The sequence below is a fragment of the Hyla sarda genome, chromosome 2 (genome assembly GCF_029499605.1).
Source record: "Hyla sarda isolate aHylSar1 chromosome 2, aHylSar1.hap1, whole genome shotgun sequence".
In the NCBI taxonomy this organism is placed as follows: Eukaryota; Metazoa; Chordata; class Amphibia; order Anura; family Hylidae; genus Hyla; species Hyla sarda.
Genome location: NC_079190.1, coordinates 467230203 through 467252095, shown reverse-complemented (window position 1 = coordinate 467252095; position 21893 = coordinate 467230203). Strand labels below are relative to the sequence as shown.

The window sequence follows — 21893 nt, the reverse complement described above, 5'->3', positions numbered from 1 at the left end:
CCCACTTCATCATCACCGCCTGTCATCATCCCACACCCCCCCTTCATCACCGCCTGTCATCATCCCCTTGTCATCATCCCACACCCCCCTTCATCATCACCGCCTGTCATCATCCCCCCCCCCCTTCATCATCCTCCCTTCATCATCAGTTTTGAAACATCTGGAGGTCCGCAAGTTGAAGACCACTGCAGCCTTCGTCATCATCCAGACCCCACCCCCTTTAGTTTTGTACTCCCCTCGGTGAGAAGGAAGGGTGAGCTGGTCCGGGCCATCTGTGATGCAGGCACCGTCCGTGGGGAGGGCTAGTCGTTCCGGGCTGTCCATCTTCACCGGGGGGGCCTCTTCTCCGCGATTTGGGCCCGGGATAGTGACGTTGCCTTGACGATGACGCACAAGGACGTTACGCATGAACATCCCTGTGCGCCGTCGTCAAGGCAATGTCACTATTCCGGGGCCGGGTCCGAAGCGCGGAGAAGAGGCCCCCCCGGTGAAGATGGACAGCCCGGAACGGCTATCCCTCCCCATCGGACGGTCCCTGCAGCATAGATGGCCCGGACCAGCTCACCCTTCCTTCTCGGTGAGGGGAGGTGAGTACAAAACTAAAGGGGGTGGGGTCTGGATGATGACGAAGGCCGCAGTGGTCTTCAACCTGCGGACCTCCAGATGTTTCAAAACTACAACTACAAGCATGCTGGGAGTTGTAGTTTTGAAACATCTGGAGGTCCGCAGGTTGAAGACCACTGAGGGCAGAGATTTCACTTGAGTATAAGCCGAGGGGGGGGGGGGGTTTCAGCACGAAAAATGGTGCTGAAAAGCTTGGCTTATACTCGAGTATATACGGTACATCATACATTGTGTGGGAGATTTATCAAAACCTGTCAGGAGGAAATGTTGCCCAGTTGCCCATAGCAACCAATCAGATTGCTTCTTTCATTTTCCAGAGGCCTTTTCAAAAATGAAAGAAGTGATCTGATTGGTTGCTATGGTCAACTCAGCTTCTTTTCCTCCGGACAGGTTTTGATAAATCTCCCCCAATAAGTGTACAGTTATGGCCGTAAATGTTGGCACCCATGAAATTTTTCTAGAAAATGAAGGATTTCTCACAGAAAAGGATTGCAGTAACACATGTTTTACTATACACATGTTTATTCCCTTTGTGTATATTGGAACTAAACCAAAATAGGGAGGGAAAAAAGCTAATTTGACATAATGTCACCAAAATCCAAAAATGGCCTGGACAAAATTATTGGCACCCATAACTTAACCCCTTAAGGACGGACCCATTTTTTACCTTTTTTACCTTTTTTTTTTTATTTGACATGTATCTCTTTAAATGGTAATAACTTTAGAACGCTTTTTCTGAGCAGAGCGATTCTGAGATTGTTTTTTCGTGACATATTGTACTTTATATTAGTGGTGCATTTTTTTGTTGACACGTAGTATTTTTTGTGGAAAGCTCCAAAATATTGTGAATAACTGGAAAAAAAATTTCATTTTTTTCTTTTTTTTTTAAGGTGTACACTGTACGGTAAAAGTGATGTTATATTTATTCTGTGGGTCGGTACGATTATGGCGATTCCCATTTTATATCGCTTTCTATGTTCTTTCTCCTTTTCTGAGCAAAATTATTTTTCTGCCATTCATTTTCCAACAGCTGTAACTTTTTTATTTTTTGTCCGACGCCAATGAGTAAGGGCTTATTTTTTGCGGAATGAACTGTACTTTTTATTGGTATCATTTTTGCGATATGTGCTATCTTTCGATCTTTTTTTTATTCCGCTATTTGCACCAAAATTGGCGAATTTTGCACTTTTGTTGTTGTTGTTTTTTTTAACAGCGTTCACCGTGCAGGATAGTTTTACATTATAGTTTTATAGTACACGTCATCACAGATGTGTTAATACCTATTATGTATATGATTTGTGTTTTTGATCTTTTTTGGTGATAATACAGGGCTTAAATTTTTTTTTTACACTTCATACTTTTATCGAAGAACTTTTTATTTTATTTTTTACACTTTTTACAGGTTATACTATGCTGCAATACATTTGTACTGCAGCACAGTATGACCCGATCACCTGCACACTGTACAGCCTGTGCGATCCAGCCTGTGGCTGTATCTCACAGGTTTCCGTAGCAGGCATACAGGAGGTCATGATCTGACCTCCTGCTGCCATAGCAACCAACGGTGACCTGCGATCGTATTGCAGCGACACCGTTGGTGAACAGGGGGAGCGCGCTCCCCCTGTCAACACCATAGATGCCGTCATCAGGATTGATCATGGCATTTATGGGGATAATGCTGCCGGGACTGGCGCGATTGCGGCTCCGGAGATCGCTATGACATATGTATACATCCCAGCGCGCAAACGTGTTGGGTGCTGGGACGTATGTATACGTTCTATAACGGGAAGGGGTTATTATCTGGTTGCACACCCTTTGGAAAAATTACTGAAATCAGTGGCTTCCTATAACCATCAATAAGCTTCTTACACCTCTCAGCCGGAATGTTGGACTGCTCTTCCTTTGCAAATTGCTCCAGGTCTCTCTTATTGGAAGGCGGCTTTTCCCAACAGAAATTTTAAGATCTCTCCACAGGTGTTCAATGGGATTTAGATCTGGACTCATTGCTGCCACTGCAAAACTCTCCAGCGCTTTGTTGCCATCCATTTCTGGGGGCTTTTTGACATATGTTTGGGGTCATTGTCCTGCTGGAAGACCCAAGATCTCGGATGCAAACCCAGCTTTCTAACACCGGGCTGTACAGTGCAACCCAAAATCCGTTGGTAATCCTCAGATTTCATGATGCCTTGCACACATTCAAGGCACCCCAAAACAAAGCAACCCAAAAACATGATTGAACCTCCACCATATTTCACTGTAGGTACTGTGTTCTTTTCTTTGTAGGCCTCATTCCATTTTTGGTAAACAGTAGAATGATGTGCTTTACCAAAAACCGCTATCTTGGTCTCATCTGTCCACAAGATGTTTTCCGAGAAGGATTTTACCTTACTCAAGTTAATTTTGGCAAAATGTAGTCTTGCTTTTTTATGTCTCTGTGTCAGCAGTGGGGTCTTCCTGGGTCTCCTGCCATAGCGTTTAATTTTATTTAAATGTCGACAGATAGTTTGCGCTGACAATGATGCTCCCTGAGCCTGCAGGACTGCGTGAATATCTTTGGAACTTGTTTGGGGCTGCTTATCCACCATCCGGACTATCCTGTGCTGACACCTTTCATCTTATTTTTCCACAATTTTGAAAGGGTGCCAATAATTTTGTCCAGCCCACTTTTGGAGTTTGGTGTGACATTATGTCCAATTAGCTTTTTTCCCCTCCCTTTTTTGGTTTAGTTCCAATACACACAAAGGGAATACACATGTGTATAGCAAAACATGTGTTACCGCAATCTTTTTCTGTGACAAATACTTCATTTTCTTGAAAAATGTCAGGGGTGCCAACATTTACGGCCATTACTGTATGCTTTCTTTGTCGTTGTGGTCCCTGGGGGGGGGGGGGGGGGGGTAAAAAAGAACTTGATTTACACAGACAACAGCAAATTCCCCCCTAGTGCGGTGTACTGGCAGCGGGCCCATTTAGTTTAATGTAGTCTCCTAGTGAGGTACACCTCACTTTTGAGCCCCCACAAAACAGGTGTATAGTTATAGGATTTGGCCTGTACAGTTGTTGGGCTGGCAGCCATAGTGAACCATGGAGCCATACAGTCATCTGAGCCGTGATCACTGGAGGCTGCTGCAAATACCACTGAATGGTGAATCAGATTTCTACACCTCCAGCTCCAGCTTATTCATATTTATTTTTATATATAGAATTTGTTCCATTTCTTGGAATATGTTCAATCACTTTGTCACCGTATAATAAGTGACAGAGATTTTTCCTTTCACAGGAGTTTATTACGGCTTCATCCTCATATATCTGTAGCCACTAGAGCGGTCTTCAGTGATACTACTACACGTGTAGATGCAGTATTATCAATCCAATGCATCCCTTAGGCTAGGTTCACACTACAGAAAGTCAGCCTGAAATACCGCTTTGGGATTGCAGACATAAATTCTGCTTACTAAAATGTACAGGTGATTCAATGGGTTTCCCGTGCACCCATTCACACTTCGGAATTTTTGAAGCATTTGTGAAAGGAATTTTCGCTTTCAAATTTCCACCTAAAGAATGGTGGTGCGCTTTCTTTAGGCGGATTTTCGACGCAGAATCCCATCGACTTCAATGGGACTCTCATTTGGGATGGAGGCAGATTCGAATCAGATTGAAGGCGGAATTTCCGTACGGAGTTTAGTCGGAATTTTAACATGGTTCTGGTCAGGTGACCAAATGGTCCAAAAGGGGCCGAACTTTGGTCCTTAGTGCACTCCCACTGTTTTCTGTCTCAAATTTCTGTTTTGAATTAGGGAGCGGAAAATCTATCCGGAATAGGGGCGGAATACTTGCGGAAATAACAAAATTCCGCCTGCAACAGAAAATAGGCTTTGGAGGCGGAAATTATTCTACCAAACTTTTGCAAGTCGACAGGCGGAATTTCAGTAGTGCGAACCTAGCCTAAGGGTCTATTCACACAGCAGAATTTCTGCTTGCGGAGTTTGCGCCTCAAATTAAAGCCCGTAAACTTCTATAGGATTCTGCACTCCCATTCCCACTTCTGAATGTCCGCTTGCGGAATTCCGCAAGCGGACATTCAGAAGTGTGAATGGGAGTACGGAATCCCATAGAAGTCTATGGGCTCTAAAGGGGTACTACCGTGCTGGCAACTTATCCCCTATCTAAAGGATAGAGGATAAATTGCCTGATCGCACGGCACCCGGCTCTCATCAGGCCTCGGAGCGAACATCCGCTCCGGGTCTGATGATGGGGCCGGTGATCGTGACGTCACAGCTCCGCCCCGTGTGACATCATGATCCGCCCCTCAATGCAAGTCTATGGCAGGGGCGAGACAGCTGTCTCGCCCCCTGCCATAGACTTACATTGAGGGGCGGAGCGTGATGTCACATGGGGGCGGAGCCGTGACGCCACGATACTCTGGCCCCGTGATCGGCAGTCATCAGACCCGGAGCGATGTTCGCTCCGGGGCCTGATGAGAGCAGGGTGCTGCGTGCGAGATCGCGGGGGTCCCCAGCGGCAGGACCCCGCGCAATCAGGCAACTTATCCCCTATCCTTTAGATAGGGGATAAGTTGACAGCACGGTAGTACCCCTTTAATTTAATTCTGCAAGTGGAAATTCAGAAGTGTGAATGGAAGTGCGGAATCCCATAAAGGTCTATGGGCTTTAATTTGAGGCAGAATTCAACAAGCGGAAATTCAGAAGTGTGAATAGACCCTTACTGACAATTGCCGTCACAGAGGAGTTCCTCGATCAATGCAGATGGTACATTATTCTGTATATAGTGCATACCTCAGCTGCTGCAGAACCTCTTTTCAAATCAAACAAAATGATTACGTGATCGATATGAAACCCCCTTGTCCATTCCATAAAGAAGGCCCGTAGTAGCTGGATTTTTAGTGTTTTGCATGGTGCTCTATTGTACATACTGCAGCTGATGACTTTCCTTGAAAAAGTGATCTGATACTCCAGGAAGAGATAAGCGGTATATACATAGTGCCGCTTATCTTATACAATCAGATACAGACATCAGAATATCATGTTTCTATCATTATTTACAAAGAAGGCCAAATGCCCTGATTTTGAAGGTACTGGCATATAAAACAGCTTGCAAAAAGTGATTTTAAATTTTTTTTTATTAAAGGGGCACTCCGGTGGAAAAAAATATATTTTCTAATCAACTGGTGCCAGAAAGTTATACAGATTTGTAATTTACCATTATTTAAAAATCCTAATCTTTCCAGTACTTATCAGCTGCTGTATGCTCCAGAGGATGGTGTGTAGTTTTTTCTAGTCTGACCACAGTGCTCTTTGCTGACACCTCTGTCCATTTCAGTAACTGTCCAGAGCAGAAGAAGTTTGCTATGGGGATTTGCTCCTACTCTGGACAGTTCCTGACATGGACAGAGGTGTCAGCAGAGAGCACTGTGCTAAGAATGGAAAGAACTTCACAACGTCCTCTGGAGCATACAGCAGCTGATAAGTACTGTAAGGATTAAGATATTTATATTGAAGTAATTTACTGGCACCAGTTTGTTATTTTGTCTTCCATCGGAGTAGCCCTTTAACCCCTTATGAACCCCTTACGGACACAGCTCATTTTTCGTTTTATTTCCTCCTTATCTTCTAATAGCCGTAACTCTTTTCTTTTTCCATCCGCAGACCCATATGAGGGCTGAATGTAAGGAGCTCTCCGTGCAGTCAAACTAATATATAAGATTTTAAAGGGAATGATAAATTCCTCATTAATTCTAGAACTAATGTAACTCGGCGAGGCCCTGGCAGCGCTTCTATGGCGAGTCTCGTATCTACGGCTTGCTGACTCACTGTCATTTCAGAGTCGTGTCTGGCACAGCAGGGAGTGAAGAAATCAATAAGCCAGAAGAGGCAGCGATGTCAGAAAACGCTATAAAACACAATGACAAGACCTAAAAGACCAAATGATAATTAAGCTGCTGTAAAGTTTTAAAAGTTTGATGGGCTCATAATCTCCATTGATTTCTGTGGCAGTATGAAGTGTGGATGTGAGTTGTGTATCTGTCCCTTTTTTACCTCGTAACCGGTATTATAAAATAGGTAAAGATACCCTACTGGACCTCAAAAGATATTAAAGGGGGACTCCAGTGGAAAACATTTATTTTAAAATCAACTGGTGGCAGAAAGTTAAACAGATTTATAAATTACTTCTATTAAAAAATCTTAATCCTTTCAGTACTCATCATCTGCTGCATATTACAGAGGAAGTTGTGTAGTTTTTCCAGTCTGACCACAGCGTTCTCTGCTGACACCTCTGTCCATGTCAGGAACTGTCCAGAGCAGGAGCAAATCCCTATAGCAAACCTATGCTGCTCTGGACAGTTCCTGACAAGGACAGAGGTGTCAGCAGAGAACGCTGTGGTCGTGACAGAAAAGAAATCCAAAAAGAAAAGAATTTCCTCTGTAGTATACAGCCGCTAATAATTTCTGGAAGGATTAAGATTTTTTTTTTAATAGAAGTAATTTACAAATCTGTTTAACTTTCTGGGACCAGTTGATTTAAAAAAAAAAAGTTTTCACCGGAGTACCCCTTTAATTTGTAGTGCATTCTTCCATACTTCCCCCAAGGCATCCAATACTTAAGAATTCCAGAGTATTAGATACTAGTGTTTAGTGCGAATATTTGAAATGCAAATTTTTACCGGGAATATCTGCACTTCGCGATTTCATGAATATTTAGAATATAGTGATAAATATTCATAATGACGAATATTCAGGTTTTTTTTGTTTGTTTTTTTGCGAATATGCGAAAATATATGAATGTGCAAATGTTTGCGAATATCGGCACTTCCAGTCAGAGGACACTGATCCCTCCCTTCTTTTATGTGAAAGATATAATCACGCATGCAAACTATGTGAATTTCATTACAAACTTTCGCATGGAAAAAAAGAGACAACGAACATAGCGAATATGCGAATTTCGCAAATATAGGACTAATATTCATTCCATAAATTCGCAAAATATCGCAAATTCAAATATGGCCCCTGCCACTCATCACTATTCGACCAGTATTGGATACCTTGTGTATCTGAAAATAGACAGGTATGCTACTTAGGGCTAGGTTTCCTACAGCATTGGAGGTTCCATTGGGCACCTCTGTAACAAGTTCCATCCCAAAAAAAAGGGGCTAATTCATTCGGAAGAATTTTGGCAACCCGACAGACCCCATTATAGTCAATAAGGTCTATGAGGCTCTATCCATGTCTGGGGTGTAAGGGATCTGTCACTCTACAAAAGCTCTCTAAGTGCCATTATCCTGGTAATCAAAAGTGTGTATTAATGGTTTCGATCCTTGAGTAAAATTGGATGAAAAGGTTCAGGGGAAACCTTAGGTAACCGAGAGATCCTCAGGAGCCATTGGGAAAAAAGATGGATGCCTGGAGATGGTGCTTCTGGCCATGAGTGAACCATCTAATACCGATTGACCGGACAATATACAGTGGTCCCTCAAAATATGATGGTAGTTCGTTCCAAACGAGCCATCGTTTGTTGAATCCATCGTATGTTGAGGGATTCGTGCAATGTAAAGTATAGGAAGCTGTACTCACCTGTCCCCGCCGCTCGCGATGGTGTCCCCGCCGCTCCCGATGGTGACCCCGGGCCTCGGCTGGGCTCTCCTCATCTTCTCCGGTCCTCTGCTGTCTTCTCCGGTCCTCCGCTGTCTTCTCCGGTCCTCTGCTGTCTTCCGCAAGGCCTTACTGGGCCTGCATAGCGACGTCATTACGCCGCTGCGTACGCCATTCCTATTGGATGACGGGACGGCGTGCGCAACAGCGTATTGACGTCATCGGAGGGCAGAGAAGACACCGGAAGACCAGCGCTGGACCCGGAGGGCACCCCGGAGAATCGTGGAGTGGTAAGTAAAACTCACCGCACCACACGGGGAACATTAAGCTGCTATCCGTCAGCAGCTTAAGCATTTTGCGCTGCTGGATAGCAGTTAATGCGATGGCCCCGACATAAAAAAGCCTCGTATGTCGATGCTGACATTGACATGCGATGGCCTCTGAGAGGCCATCGTATTTCGATTTGATCATATGTCGGGGCCATCGTAGGTTGTGGGGTCACTGTATGTAAAATAACAAAGATTTATTATAAGTAAAGTAAGCCAACGAGTTTCAAGGATTCAGCCCTTTCATCAGGTGTACAATCAATTGCAATTGCGGATCTAAGCGAGAGGGCTAGACCCTTGAAACCTCCTTTTGCCCTGTCTTTTAAATGTCAGCACAATTTACTATGAATACTTAAAAATTCCAGTGTACTACTCATAAGTCCATTAATATCTTATAAAATGTAGCGATTCCAACCTTTACCATTATGCTTCAGAACGCTCCTCATAACGCAAGGTTACCTAATATTTTACCTGAATTAAACTTTGCCTATAAAGTTATCTCTAAATCAGCATAAATGTCATCAAGTGAGAGAAGTGCCGGACATAAAGTTTGTGAGCACAGCAGTTGCCGTAGTAACCTGGACGTGCGTTACAATAAACTATACACTAAGTTCTGGCAATAAAATGGAATAAGTCATTTTCTAATCTCTTTCGCCACATTGACTCGTTCATAAAGAACCCAAAATATGTAATTGAACAGATCTCTGAGAAGAGACATGAACTCGGTATGCAATGTAATTGGTTATAAATCATACAATTTTGATAGAAGCATATTTCTTGCCTCTCCTACATTCAGCGACAGGTTAATATATTTAGGAAAAATTTCCTCGCGGAACTGATGTAGTAGTAGGAATTGATTAAAATGTAAAGTATAACTTAAAGCCTCAATGCACAGCGGTAACTAAAAGCAAATATATATCATACACGCTGCCTCTGCCGAGAGTCCTCCGAAACCCCCGCACTACAGGCAGAGCAAAGCTAACCATGTGGATTCCTTGTCGTCTTGTCTGCACAGTGTGAACTGAGGCTCCAAATTTTCCAACACAGATTCAAAATCTACATCTAGGGTAGTCTTGATGTTGGTTGGCCTGGACATGGGTTAGCCCCACAGAAAATGCGCCCCCCCCCCCCCCCCCCCACCTGTCCAAAACCTTGGCTGCACCTGCTACATATACTCAGCAATGGATTTCTCATATGAATTAATCAATCGTGAAAATACAGCAAACCCCTTGGACTAAAACAAAACCACCCATCCGAGGAAGATTCACAATAAAAGTGGAACTTAAATGGCTCCGGTCAGATCCCAAAACTTTTTTTCATGTTGTTACTGATGAAAATGAAAAAAAAAAATTGTAATATTGTTGTTTAAAATGTTTTGAATATTTAAAGAAAACGGCCCCTGAAAATCCCACCACTAGGGGTCCCCATACTTACTAGGGCAGTGACCAGTCCTGCAGCAGCATCAGGCTTGTCCATGAGTCATGGACAAGACTCATCTGTTAGAGCAGATACACCAATCACCTCCCAACGCCACAAGGGATGGACACGCCCCCTTCCCCAGACAGGATTTCTAAGACTATGAGCTAATGAAAAGAGGTATTTTTATAATAAAGATAGGTGATAGAGGCATCAAAATATAAATATACATGGTCAGGATTAGGTACTGAGTAACATATTAATTTGCTTTAAAAATGTGTCACAGAAAGTCCAGGCTGAGTAAGGGGGGGGGGGGGGGGGGGGAAGCAAATGGAAGCGGTTGGCACTACGGCTCTCCCGGTGCACATAGCAAATTAGTATAATCCAAGGAAAGAGTCTTGGTACACGGAGTATCCTTGCAAAGGGTTTATTCAGATTAAAGGGGAACCAAACTGTTCCGAAAGCTGGAGCCGGAAGCTCGTGATGTCATAGCCCCACCCCCTCACAATGTCACAACCCGCCCCCTCAATGCAAGTCTATGGGAGGGGGCGTGACATCCGCCACGCCCCCTCCCATAGACTTGCATTGAGGGGACGGGACTATGACGTCACGAGCTCCAGCATTCAGAACAGTTTGTTCCAAGCGCTGAGCAGCAGAGTACCCCTTTAACATAGCTCGGCGTTACTGCACGCATATCGGCTCCCACCTGAGCCTTTCACAGCAGAAATGGCATCATTTAAACATCACAAAAAGAGGGCGTAATATAACATAATAATGAGCAAAAGCAGAGCGAACCTTTTAGTATAAATACAAAATCTAAATGTAAGATATAAGATAACATAAGTTTACAATCTCCTTGTAATTAAATATACATACTATATAGCATAAATCACACAGACGGGATATCAATATGCTGAATTTTCAAGTGGGTCTCTGCTGAGTCTTTAAAGAAAGTATAAAGATGGTAAACAAATAAGCATATGGTACTTTAAGTTACATATTTTGTGGAACTTCATAGTCACGATTAAGACCTTTTGGAAACACTGTATTTAATGTATGAATCCAATATGCTTCACGAAAGTGGAGAAGCTTTTTGATATCACCACCACGTCTTGGATATCTAACCTATTCCAAGATCTGGAACCGTAATGGGGCTATACTATGACCTTTTTCATGGAAGTGGTGCGGTACTGGGAGGAATACGTTTTTACAACCAATAGTCGACTTGTGTTTACTGAAATGGTCTTTCATCCGTTGAGAGGTCTCACCTATATAAAGTAACCCACATGGGCATTTTAGCACATATACTACGTTAGATGTGTCATATGTGTAGTAACCTTTAAAGTGTACCTGTCGTCAACAAAAACATTTTATATAATGTAGATAATACAATTATATGCATATTTTGTAATATACATTGGTTAAAAAATGTGTATATATTTGTCCCTTCAGCTATTGTTTGTGTGTCTCTATGAGGAGTCCAAATACAGGAAGTGATGGTGGACAAGCAGGGCTCTGTGCACCTAGGACAAGCAGGGCTCTGTGCACCTAGGACAAGCAGGGCTCTGTATACTGAGGCTCCATGACACGCCCCTGGCTCACACAGCAGGATGAATGACAAGCCGGGAGCCTGCACAGAGCCCTGCTTGTCCTGCCCTCACTTCCTGTATTTGGACTCCTCATAGACACACACAGACAATAACTGCAGGAACAGCATTTTTTCACCCCTAAATATACACATTTTTTAATCAATGTATATTTCAAATATACACATAATGGTATTATCTATATTATATCAAAAGTTTTTGTTGGCGACAGTTTTTTTATGGTATGCCTTGATGTGGATGAAAAATCTGATCACCCTTTGAGTACCATTTTTGCGGTTATATATAAATTGTTGATGCGGTCTTTTAATCTTACTCCCAATGTCTGCTTTTATGATTTTATTCCTAATGTTAGGAGCTTTCTTATTGCAGAAAATGGGAACGTAAATATGCCAGTGTTTACGTACCACTGCATCAATTCTGTGATTCAAAGGGTTAAACTTATGTACAAAATACATACGTGGTTGAACTACTTTGGGTATCCTATTAGACAGTGACTCTCTTTCAGCTTTCTGTAGTAGTCTGAGGGGATAGTTTCTATTGATGAACTTCTGTCTCATCTCCTGTATTCTCACTTCACATGTCTCAGGGTTTGACACAATATGCCTAACCCCCTGATATTGAGATTTAGGGAAAGCACATTTAGTTGAATAATGTAAAATACAGTTTTTATCTATGCTCTTGATGTATAAGTTGGTAGATAAAAGGCCGTTTGTATCTGTATTCACAGTGGTATCTAAAAATTCACTGTGTTAAAGCTCGATGTCATAATAAAGTTGAGCTCAGGCCACACCCCATTAATACTGTATGTTCCATGAAGTCCAGCGAGGTTTGCCATGCCCCCCCCCCCCTCCCCCATACGCAAAACACATCATCTATAAAACGATACATAGCTTTAGCATAATGTTTAAATAGCTTATTATTATAGATATAGTGTTCTTCAAATTATGACATGTATGGGTTTGCGTATGGGGGGGGGGCCATGTTTGTCCCCTTGGCCTATCCAATATACAAATCAAAATAATACAATATGAAAATAATTATAACTTAAGACCAAATCCAACATCTCAAGGAATATTTCTTTCTGTATGTCAGTGTATCCACTATCAATCAATATTTCTTTGACAGACTGAATGCCTTTCACATGTTCGATTGATGTATATAGGTTCTCTACATCAATAGTTATAAGCCATGTATTTTTCTGTAAGGGTCCAAGATGTTTAATTTTCACTAAAACATGTGAGGTTTATAATAAGAAGGATTTAGTATTTTTATTCAGTGGAGTTAATAACTTATTCAAGGGTTAATAACAGCGGGGTCAAAACAGAATCATTAGAAGCCACAATTGGGCGACCCAGTGGGTCTGCTAAACGTTTGTGGATCTTCGGTAGGATATATGTTACCGGAATAACTGGACTTTCATTCACTAAGAATCGTGCCAACTTGGCATCAATCCCCCTAACTCCGAATAATGGGTCACCAGGTCTTTTATTTTGTTTACTCATTGGAGTGGGATCAGACTCAATTGTCTTCGTATTTCATTGACATGGGCGGTGCGATCCAAAGGGGTGGGAGTAAGGCGATAGGCGGTACCGAGTAAGGGGGTGGTCTTCTCAAAGAGGTTGTCTTTTGGAGAGATTTCCTCTGTCACATTATAAATACTTGTTGAGCAGGCCAAGTATGTATACCTGTCCCGTGCATGCGCCATCAATGTGTATCACAGTGCACGCGTGGTGAGTCAGCAACTGATTCAGAACTTCTTTGACTCACTGCGCATGCGGCATAATAACTAGGTGCAGAGAGTTTACTCACTCCTCGTCTCTAGTGCATTCGGGGACAACTATGCAGGGCTGCAGTAGGCAGGCGAGCCCTGTGTGTCGATCAACAGGAGGAGCAGGCATGATGTCATCGGGTAGAGCCCGGCCCCAGAGCATAGCAGACCCGCCTCTCTGAAACTCCTAGAAGGCTTAAAAAAACTTTATTGATGAACATAAAGCATCTAAAGTCAGGCTTGGAAGCCGTACTGCAATGTGTGGCCATCCTAACAAGTGCTTATACATGACCGATGCCCTTTGAAATGTATGTTGTGAGCCGGTACTGTAAATGTCTGGTGCATTGTCCAGGCCTTTAAACCTGCACCAGTGTAAATGTGGTTTTAAAAATACTCTCAACCTATCAAGGATGTTACTAAGATGAATGATACTGCTAGTGTCTCTCCTCCCCTATTAGCTTGTTTGTGGCGGTTGCTATCAAACTGTCTTCAGATGATCTATTACTCTGGATCAGCTGGTCATGGCTCCTCTGGGCTACTTAAAGGGTTACTCTGCTCCCCAGCAACCGGAACTCAATGTTCCGAATGCAGGGTGCAGGCTCCCGTGTTCACACCCTCCCCCTCGTGACATTACTCCCCGACCCCTCAATGCAAGTCTATGGAAGGACTTGCATTGAGGGGGTGGGGCGTGACGTCACAGGGCGTGACATTACGAGGGGGCGGGCGTTAACACGGAAGCCCGCACCTAGCATTCAGAGCATTGAGTTCCGGACACTGGGGAGCGGAGTAACCCTTTAAGTGGAGTTCTTGATTGGGTAGCTTCTCTTTTAAGACCCATGCCTTTTGGCCTGTGCTTTCCCAACTGGGTGTTGCAATATTCTGTCCCACAGAAGGTCCCTTTTCTTATAGGGGTACTCCATTGCTGAACATCTTATCCCCTATGCAAAGAATAGGGGATAAGTGTCCAATTGAGGGGGAACCATTCGCTGGGACCCCTGCGATCTCCTGGCCAGCACCCCGTCTCTCTCTGTGCATGGGGCGATCTCAGCTCCATGCACAAATGTAGCTCCATGTAGCTCTTTGTGCACAGAGCACAGATCCCTCTATGCAAGAAGAGAAGCGGGGTGCCGGGCAAGAGATGGCGGGGGGTCCCAGTGGTTGGACCCCCACGATCATACACTTATCCCCTATCCTGTGGATGATAAGATGTTCTGCAACAGAGTACCCCTTTAAGTGTCCACGGCCTGTGATGTCTAATCTTAAACTGGCAGCCAACGCCGATGTCACTTTTAAACTGGTGAGCAGCACTGGCTGCCAGATCTTCTGATGAGTGACGCCCCTGAGGGAGGAGTGTGTCATAAAACTATGCTGGTCTAAAAATGGTGTCACCAACTTGAAAAGTTTGGAAAACTCTAATCTATGCTCCGTATGTTTGTTTCCAACAACTTTTGTGTCTTTTCTAGTGCCTTTTGTTTTTTTCAGTTGGTTCTTGGTTCTTCCTTATGTTGGACCTTGTGTCTATATTTTAAGGTTTCTCCTTTGATTCAGTTTCCTTGTTGCTCAGTTCATTGCTCTAGTTTCTGCTCAGTCTTGCTTTCTCAGCTCTGTTAGTGTAAGTTTGTAGATTTATTATAGGGATGTTTGACATTGAGAGTCATTGGTTTCTGTTGTTACGGTTAGTGTTTAGGGAAAGGTCTAGGGAAAGAATAAGGATGACTAGTTAGGGTTATTTTTTTTGTAGTTGTTTCTGTTCAGTTTTTTCTATTTAAATGCTTGATTGTCGTCAACACCATCAGTCACTTGTGCTTCATATGTTTTTGCATGCGATTGCATCCCTGTCAGCACTACTGTACATTCTGGGGGTATTTGAGAACTGAGAGCCACAGTTAATACCCAGGAATGGCGACCTCTATAGGTAAAGACCAGTTTGGCCATCTTGTGACCAGTCAGAATAAGGAGCAGCTTGTGTGGTTACATAGTTATATAGTAAGGCTGGAGGGGCAAGCTGTGCATAACTAGCTTGCCCCCTGACTGGTGAACAGTTAAGGGGTTAAGAAATATACAGGCAAGGTTTTTAGCCCCCTGTAAAAACTTGTTGGTAACTATAGTGGTATGTCCCATGGGTGGGGGGGAAGGAGTGCACCAATCAGGGGTCTAATAGTTTCCCGGGCTTTCAGGGGCCCTCCCCTGGGTATTTATAGCTGTGGTGCCTCCCTTCCCCTTCAATCTGCCCAGGACCCGGAGTTTTGGCTGCTGGCTGGTATTTGTCTTCCTTTTATTTATGGCCTGGATGGAGCAGGAGGGTGAGGGCTGGCATGCTCCCTTGTGGCTGAGCTGGCCTCCCCTCCTGTTGCACCCGAGGCGGGTTCGGGAGGCTGGCGGACCTCTCACAGTCCCGCTCTCCTACCCACTATAGTCCCTGTGAGCCCTGTCCCGCCCGTTCCTTTTGCACTCTTCCCTGCCCGTGGCCAAAGCCCTCTCCCCTGCCTGTGCCTGTATCCCTCCCTATGGGCATGCTCCTTATGAGCATGCTCTGCTGTTTTCCTTGTCCCCCCCCCCCTGTCCCCCTCCGTCTCTTTTTCATCTTTGCGGTCCCCTCCTTCCCCCCCCCCCCCTGTTCCCCTCCATCTCCCCCCCCCCCTCCCCCCTCCTGGCTCTGGAGGCAGCGGCCCCTGGGGGGCTGCTGCTGTTTTAACTCCCTATGTGCAAATGGACGCTTATTAACATCCATTTGCGCTCCTTCAGATATAATGCGCGCTCACAAGGTGAGCGCGCGTTATATCCGTGGGGTCCCGGTTGCTCTTAGCAACCAGGACCCATGCTACGCCGGACATCGCCGATCGGGCAGATGTTCGGCATTACATCTTTAGACGCGGCGATCTAAGTTCATCACCGTGTCTGAAGATGTACTTTCAAGCATCCCGGCTGCTCAGTCGGGCTGACCGGGACAATCGCGATCTAATCACGTTGTCCCGATCAGCTGGGAAGCAGCAGGAGGGTCACTTACCTGCCTCCTGCGCGCCCGCTCGTTGATTGATTGCTCCAAGCCTGAAATTCAGGCTTGAGCAATCAATCGTTGATGGCACCGATCATTGCCATGTTAATACATGGCAAGTGATCAGTGTTAGGAGCAGCGTGTGCAGGGTTATGGCTCCTATGGAGCTATAACATTGCAAAAAAAAAAAAAAAGAATTAAGTCAGTAAAGGTCATTTAACCCTTCAATAATAAAAGTTTGGTTTGCCCCCTTTTCCCCATCCCCCCAAAAAATTTAAAAATAAAAAAATAAATAATACAAAAAAATAAATAAAAATATATATATATATATATATATATATGAAAATAATAATAAAAAAATAAAAAAATCGATAAATAAATAAAAGTGTATATATGTATGTATATATAGGTATAACTAAAAAAATAAATAAATAAAAAAATAAAATAAAAATCTGTGTGTTGCAGACATGCATGTATGTGGTATCTCCTCATGTGTGCATGTCTGGGGTATAACAATATGTCGTCGTTTGAAGTGTTCCGTCTATGGCGTGCACGCAAATATAAATAAATGAATAATTCAAATAAAATAATTTTAAATTAAAAGAAATAAATAAATATTAAATTTCATTATACACGTGATATACATAATAAATAATATTGGTCATTTAATATACATATTGCATTTCTGTTTAGCATATTCGGTCAATTTTTCTACTGTATGTATTAATAAACGGCGTTCACAAAAAATAAATAAAATAAAAAAAAAACAATCCGAGAAAATGGCAAGGGTACCGCGGGCTCTTTCGGATTACGGCGCAAACTATTTGAGCTCTCCTATCGTCCCCTCTCATTTACCCAGCTTCTCACTCCGCCCACGCTGGCACCTCTCCCCTTACCACACCCCCCCTGCCCACTGCATCTGCCCCCCCCCCCCATCACCTCTCCGCCCCGTGTTCCCAGATCTCCCCCCCCCCTTCTTCCTCCTGCCTCTCCAATGCCCCCCGTGGAGGGGTAGTGAGTGTGGTGGCGGAGTGCCCGCGACCCGGCGGTCTCCGACTTGCCTTGTCCCACGCCTGTGGCGGTGGTGAAGTGGTTCTTCCAGCTGTTGGCTTCTCCATCTTCTGGAATTGGTGGGTGTTCTGATGCGGGGCTTGGCCCCTTCCCCGGTTAGTGTGCTTATGGCTGCGTTCTGTGCAGTGTTCGTCCTTTTGTTTCTGTGTGTATGTTGAGTTTGGTCTCTGGTTGGGAGTTGAGCATGTCTCTTCTTGGGTTCTGGCTGTAGGTCAGTGGTCTGAGCAGCCATCAGTTGAATGTGTATTGTGTGGGAGACCAGAGTTCTAATCCTGCTTTCCTCCTCTATTTCAGGGTGCTTTGGTAGGGTATCATAAAAAAAAAAAAAAAATAAAAAATGTTTTCTGCGGTGAGTGCTCTTTTGGCCTTACGCTCTGGGTGGCCGGGGTTTGGCAGACTTGGCTCCTGTGGCTTGTTCCTTTTCCTGATTCGGTGGGTGCCGCCCAGTTACGGTTTTGTTTCTTTTGGTTTTCTCCCCCTTTTGTTTGGTTAATCTCTCCGTATTTTCCCAATCTCTGGTAGGCATGAGACTTCTGTATGTCGTTTTGGGTGCTTTAGCTGATGTGTTCGGTGGGTAGGTTTCGCTTGAGTCTCTGGGGGTAGGTTCGCTTGAGTCTGTTTGCCTTGCCTTGTGAGTTTTTCTGTTCGTGGTGGTATTCCGGAGGGCGATTCTCCTGTGCTCTGCGCTTGTGGGGGTGTGGTTTGTTGTTGCAAGGCTGACATGCAAATTGTGAAGCGTTCCATATTTGGTGCTCGCTTCGGCAGCACATATGTTAAAATTGGAACAATACTGAGTAGATTAGCATGGGTTCCGCATGCCGCGTTGGCGTTGGTCTGCTGCTTTCCTGTGGTCAGGGTATGATTGCTTTTTCTCTGTTTTGGTTTCTTCGGGGCTCGCTAGGTACCCTGGTCACGGTCCTTGCTGGTTTCCTGATTGTTCCACGTGGAATATGGTTCCGGGCGGAGTTTTTTTCCTCCAGGTTGTCTCTGGCCGCCGAGGGTGTGTGGTATCTGTGCCCCCGCATATGTGCCCCGGGTGCACTAAGGGCTGACGTTTCGGCTGGTTGGGGTTTTTTCATGTGTCGTGCAGTGGACAGGCCTGCTTTCTGTTCCCCGTTGCAGCTCACGGGAAGCTCGCTCTGTTTCCGGATGTGGCCGGTTTGGTTGCTTTGTTGGTGTGTTTTGGTTTCCCAGTGGTGCTGCTGGGTGGTTTAGCCCTGGGTCTTGGTAGTCAGTGGGTTTCTGCCATGCTTGGGTTTTGTTAGCGCTTTTGCCTTGGTATTGGTTGTGGGACTTTGGGTGCTTGCTTCGGCAGCTCATGTTCTGGACTTGTAACGATACTGTGTGGGTTGGCTTGGCCCCTGCGCTTGGTAGCGCTCTAATTTGGTGTTACTTTTCTTCTTTTCTGGGGTGCTTTGAGTGATCGTGGCATGTTGTCGGTCTGACATTCGGGGAGTTTTCACTGATATTACTCTTGCGGATTTCTTCTTGTGTTCGGCTTGTTGTGCCTAGTGCTTCGCTGTTTGGAGTTACTATTTATTTTGGGGCTGTGCTCCCTGGGGTCGGTATTGGGTGTTGACGCTTTGTCTTGTTTTTCTCTGGCAGTGGTTCCGGAGGTTGCTCCCTCGGGCGGAGTCGGAAGGTTTGCCTGTGTGGCTGGCCCGTGGGTCATCGTGGAGTTTGGTGTGTATTTCTTGGTCCGCTTTGGTGGCTCCTGCGACTTGGTCACACTCACGGTAAGGCGTTTGCGAGTGGTTGGTGGTGTGGTGGCCGGGATGTCTACAGTGGAGGGGGGTCCCGGAGGTTCCAAATGTGTCTGTGGATAGGGGATTTGTTTTTGGTACCTGGAATGCCCTTTGTAGTACCCTTCCGGGCTCTGATGTTTATTCGTATTTCGTTTTCATATGATGTGATGACGGAGGTTGACTGCTGTGTCACCTCTCCAAGGAGGTTCGAGATTTGGGCTGTGTTCTCTGTGCATCCAAATAACATTCTTAGTACATGACGCCGGGTATCTTCACCTGTTCATGTGAATCACCTTCTATTCAAAAAAAGGAGAAAACAGGTGGGTGACTTTCCCATTGTGCTGCGACCCAGTGGGGTGCGGTTGGCGCATGGCGGGGGGTAATTTTTTCTTTTCTACTTTGCGGTTGGTGGGATGTTGGTGCGTACCTAGGGGCTGGGCCCGCGAGTGGGTGGCCTTGCTGTAGGCGAACGGTTTTTCCTATCAGTTTTGGGTCACTTGGTGGCAGCTGCGGGTCGGATTTTTGGTTGTCGCTTTTGCGTCGTTTTGCTCATCCGAGGTTTGCGCTGGCTTTTTTCGGGGCTATGTGGATGGGGCACTTCCTTTCTCCTCATCTGGGACTGGGGTGTCTGTTTTTTGGGTGCCTATTTTGTGCAATTTGCGACACAGTAATAAAAAAAAAAAAAAAAAAAAATTATAAAAATTAAAGGCCCCCTTTTTTGTCCGAGACTGCTTCGGCGATCCAGGTAGCGCAGCTTGTGCTGCATGGGGGTCAGCAAATGACAGTTTTTTCGGGTTGTCGTCCTATTGCTTGACGGGGTGGCTGTGGGGCGCCCCCCCCCTTTTTTCTTTTTTGCTCCACGCCCCCGATTATTCAGTTTCGAGTTTTTTGTCTGTTTTGGGTTTTGCTTTTCTTTGATAGGATGGGGTGTTGTGAGTTTGAGATTCGCCCTCTTTTGTATCGGGGCCGGCAGAGATGGCTTGGTTTCCGGAGAGGGTAGCGCAGCGCGTGGGGCGCTGGCGATCTGCATGTTGCGTTGCTATTTTTGCCCAGTTTGATGTTTCCCATATGTGTTATGTTTTGCGAGTGGTTTTCCGCAAGGTGGTGCGAGTGCTGCGGCTCTCTTCGATGTATGGGTGAGTCTGAGAGATGTGTTCGCACAAGAGTTATTAAAAAAAATAAAAATAAAAAGATTAATAAATAAAATGAATGAATACAAATTTATATAAGAAATAGGTCCTGGCGGCAGGTACCTCGGTTTTCCTGGAGAGGAAACGTGTTGGGCGGTTTTCCTGGAGAGGAAATGTGTTGAGCGGATTTCCTGGAGAGGAAATGTGTTGGGTGTGTCCGGGGGGCTGAAGTGGCCCCAGGTGTTGGCTATCCAGTATCTCTTGGGTGGGGGTCGGAGCCCAGTGTAGGGCTAACTGGTCTCCTCCGTGGCGGTAAGAAGACGGTGAAAGCGGGGTCAACCCGGGGTAGACCTCCACACAGGACAGTGTGGCAGCACCTCTCGGGTTGGCAAGAAGCCAATCGGTGTCTTTGTTACAGTTAAATTGTTATTTATATAAGTAATTTTATAAATAAAGCTGTGGCCGATCCCCACCCATAAAAAGTTGAATTGTTGTTGTGTCAGTTATTATTTAATTAATTATTGTAATAAGGGGGAGGGGTAGTTATAGCCTGCTAGGAGCTAATTGGGTCTCAACAGTCTGAAAAAGAACACGTGCATCCAGTCCAACCTATTAACATCCAGTTTAGCCTATGCTTGGGGCACCAAAAAGCGCTAAAGTCTAAAGGGTGAATAAACCCTGGATACTGGTTATTTGTTAATGTGCCTAATAACCCATAGACCTCCAGGTATATTCCCTTTACTACTAATGATCACAAATAATAGTGTCACATGTAGAGCAACTTTTCCGCTGAGGACAAGTCACAAAAATCATCAGCAAAATCTTCCGAAATGCAAATATGTAAACAAGGGAGTGCGTGTTCAATTTTCGTCTTAGCAGCAGAAGGGTAGGTACATTCCTGACCGCATGTCTATGAGGCTGCACGAAAACAGCAGATGTTCCCAGCAATGAACCCCCCCCAACCTCATCGGGGGATTGTATTTAGGGGGGGATAGGTTCTGACTGTCTACACCAGACAACCCCTTTAAATGTACTGAATCCCAAAGTACTGTGCTGTTGTGCAGCCGCAGCTCCACATCTGCTGTGATAACATGGAGGCTATAGGCGAGAATATGAAAATATCATCATCTCGCTGCCTCCCAACTAAACACGGAAAGAACTCTGTGCCCTCTGCATTCCCCGCCTGTACTGTAGGGAGGGTGCACAGCTGAATTCTAATATAGATTTTCACTTATTCAGACGCTGTGCTCCTACTCTGGTGAAATATATCACTGCATATCGCATTTACCTATTTTCACATATTTTTTTCTTCCTTCGCTACAGGTTACAAGAGAGACACTGTGTGGACAGAAACGTAACCGTCGCCTTGGGGAAGAGCATTGATTTTACAAAGCAAGTGGAATACTAATATATATTTATTACATTCAATACTAACATCCTTATTTATGACATATTTAATGCTAACATGCTTATACATTACATATTTAACCCCTTAACAATGCAGGATGTAAATGTATGTCCTGGTGCGGTGGTACTTAACGCACCAGGATGTACATTTACGTCCTGTACATGACCGCGAGCATCGGAGCGATGCTCGGGTCATG

The 21893-nt window shown here is 44.7% G+C and overlaps 1 long non-coding RNA gene across 1 annotated transcript in view; it reads left to right on the top strand.

Moving 5' to 3' along the window:
* LOC130358069 (uncharacterized) overlaps window positions 1-21681 on the top strand; it is a 58110-nt gene extending 36429 nt beyond the window's left edge. Inside the window, exon 3 of the long non-coding RNA XR_008889399.1 lies at window positions 21613-21681. This is a non-coding gene — a long non-coding RNA (uncharacterized LOC130358069). The remainder of the gene's footprint in view (window positions 1-21612) is intronic.
* The last annotated feature ends 212 nt before the right edge of the window (window positions 21682-21893 follow it).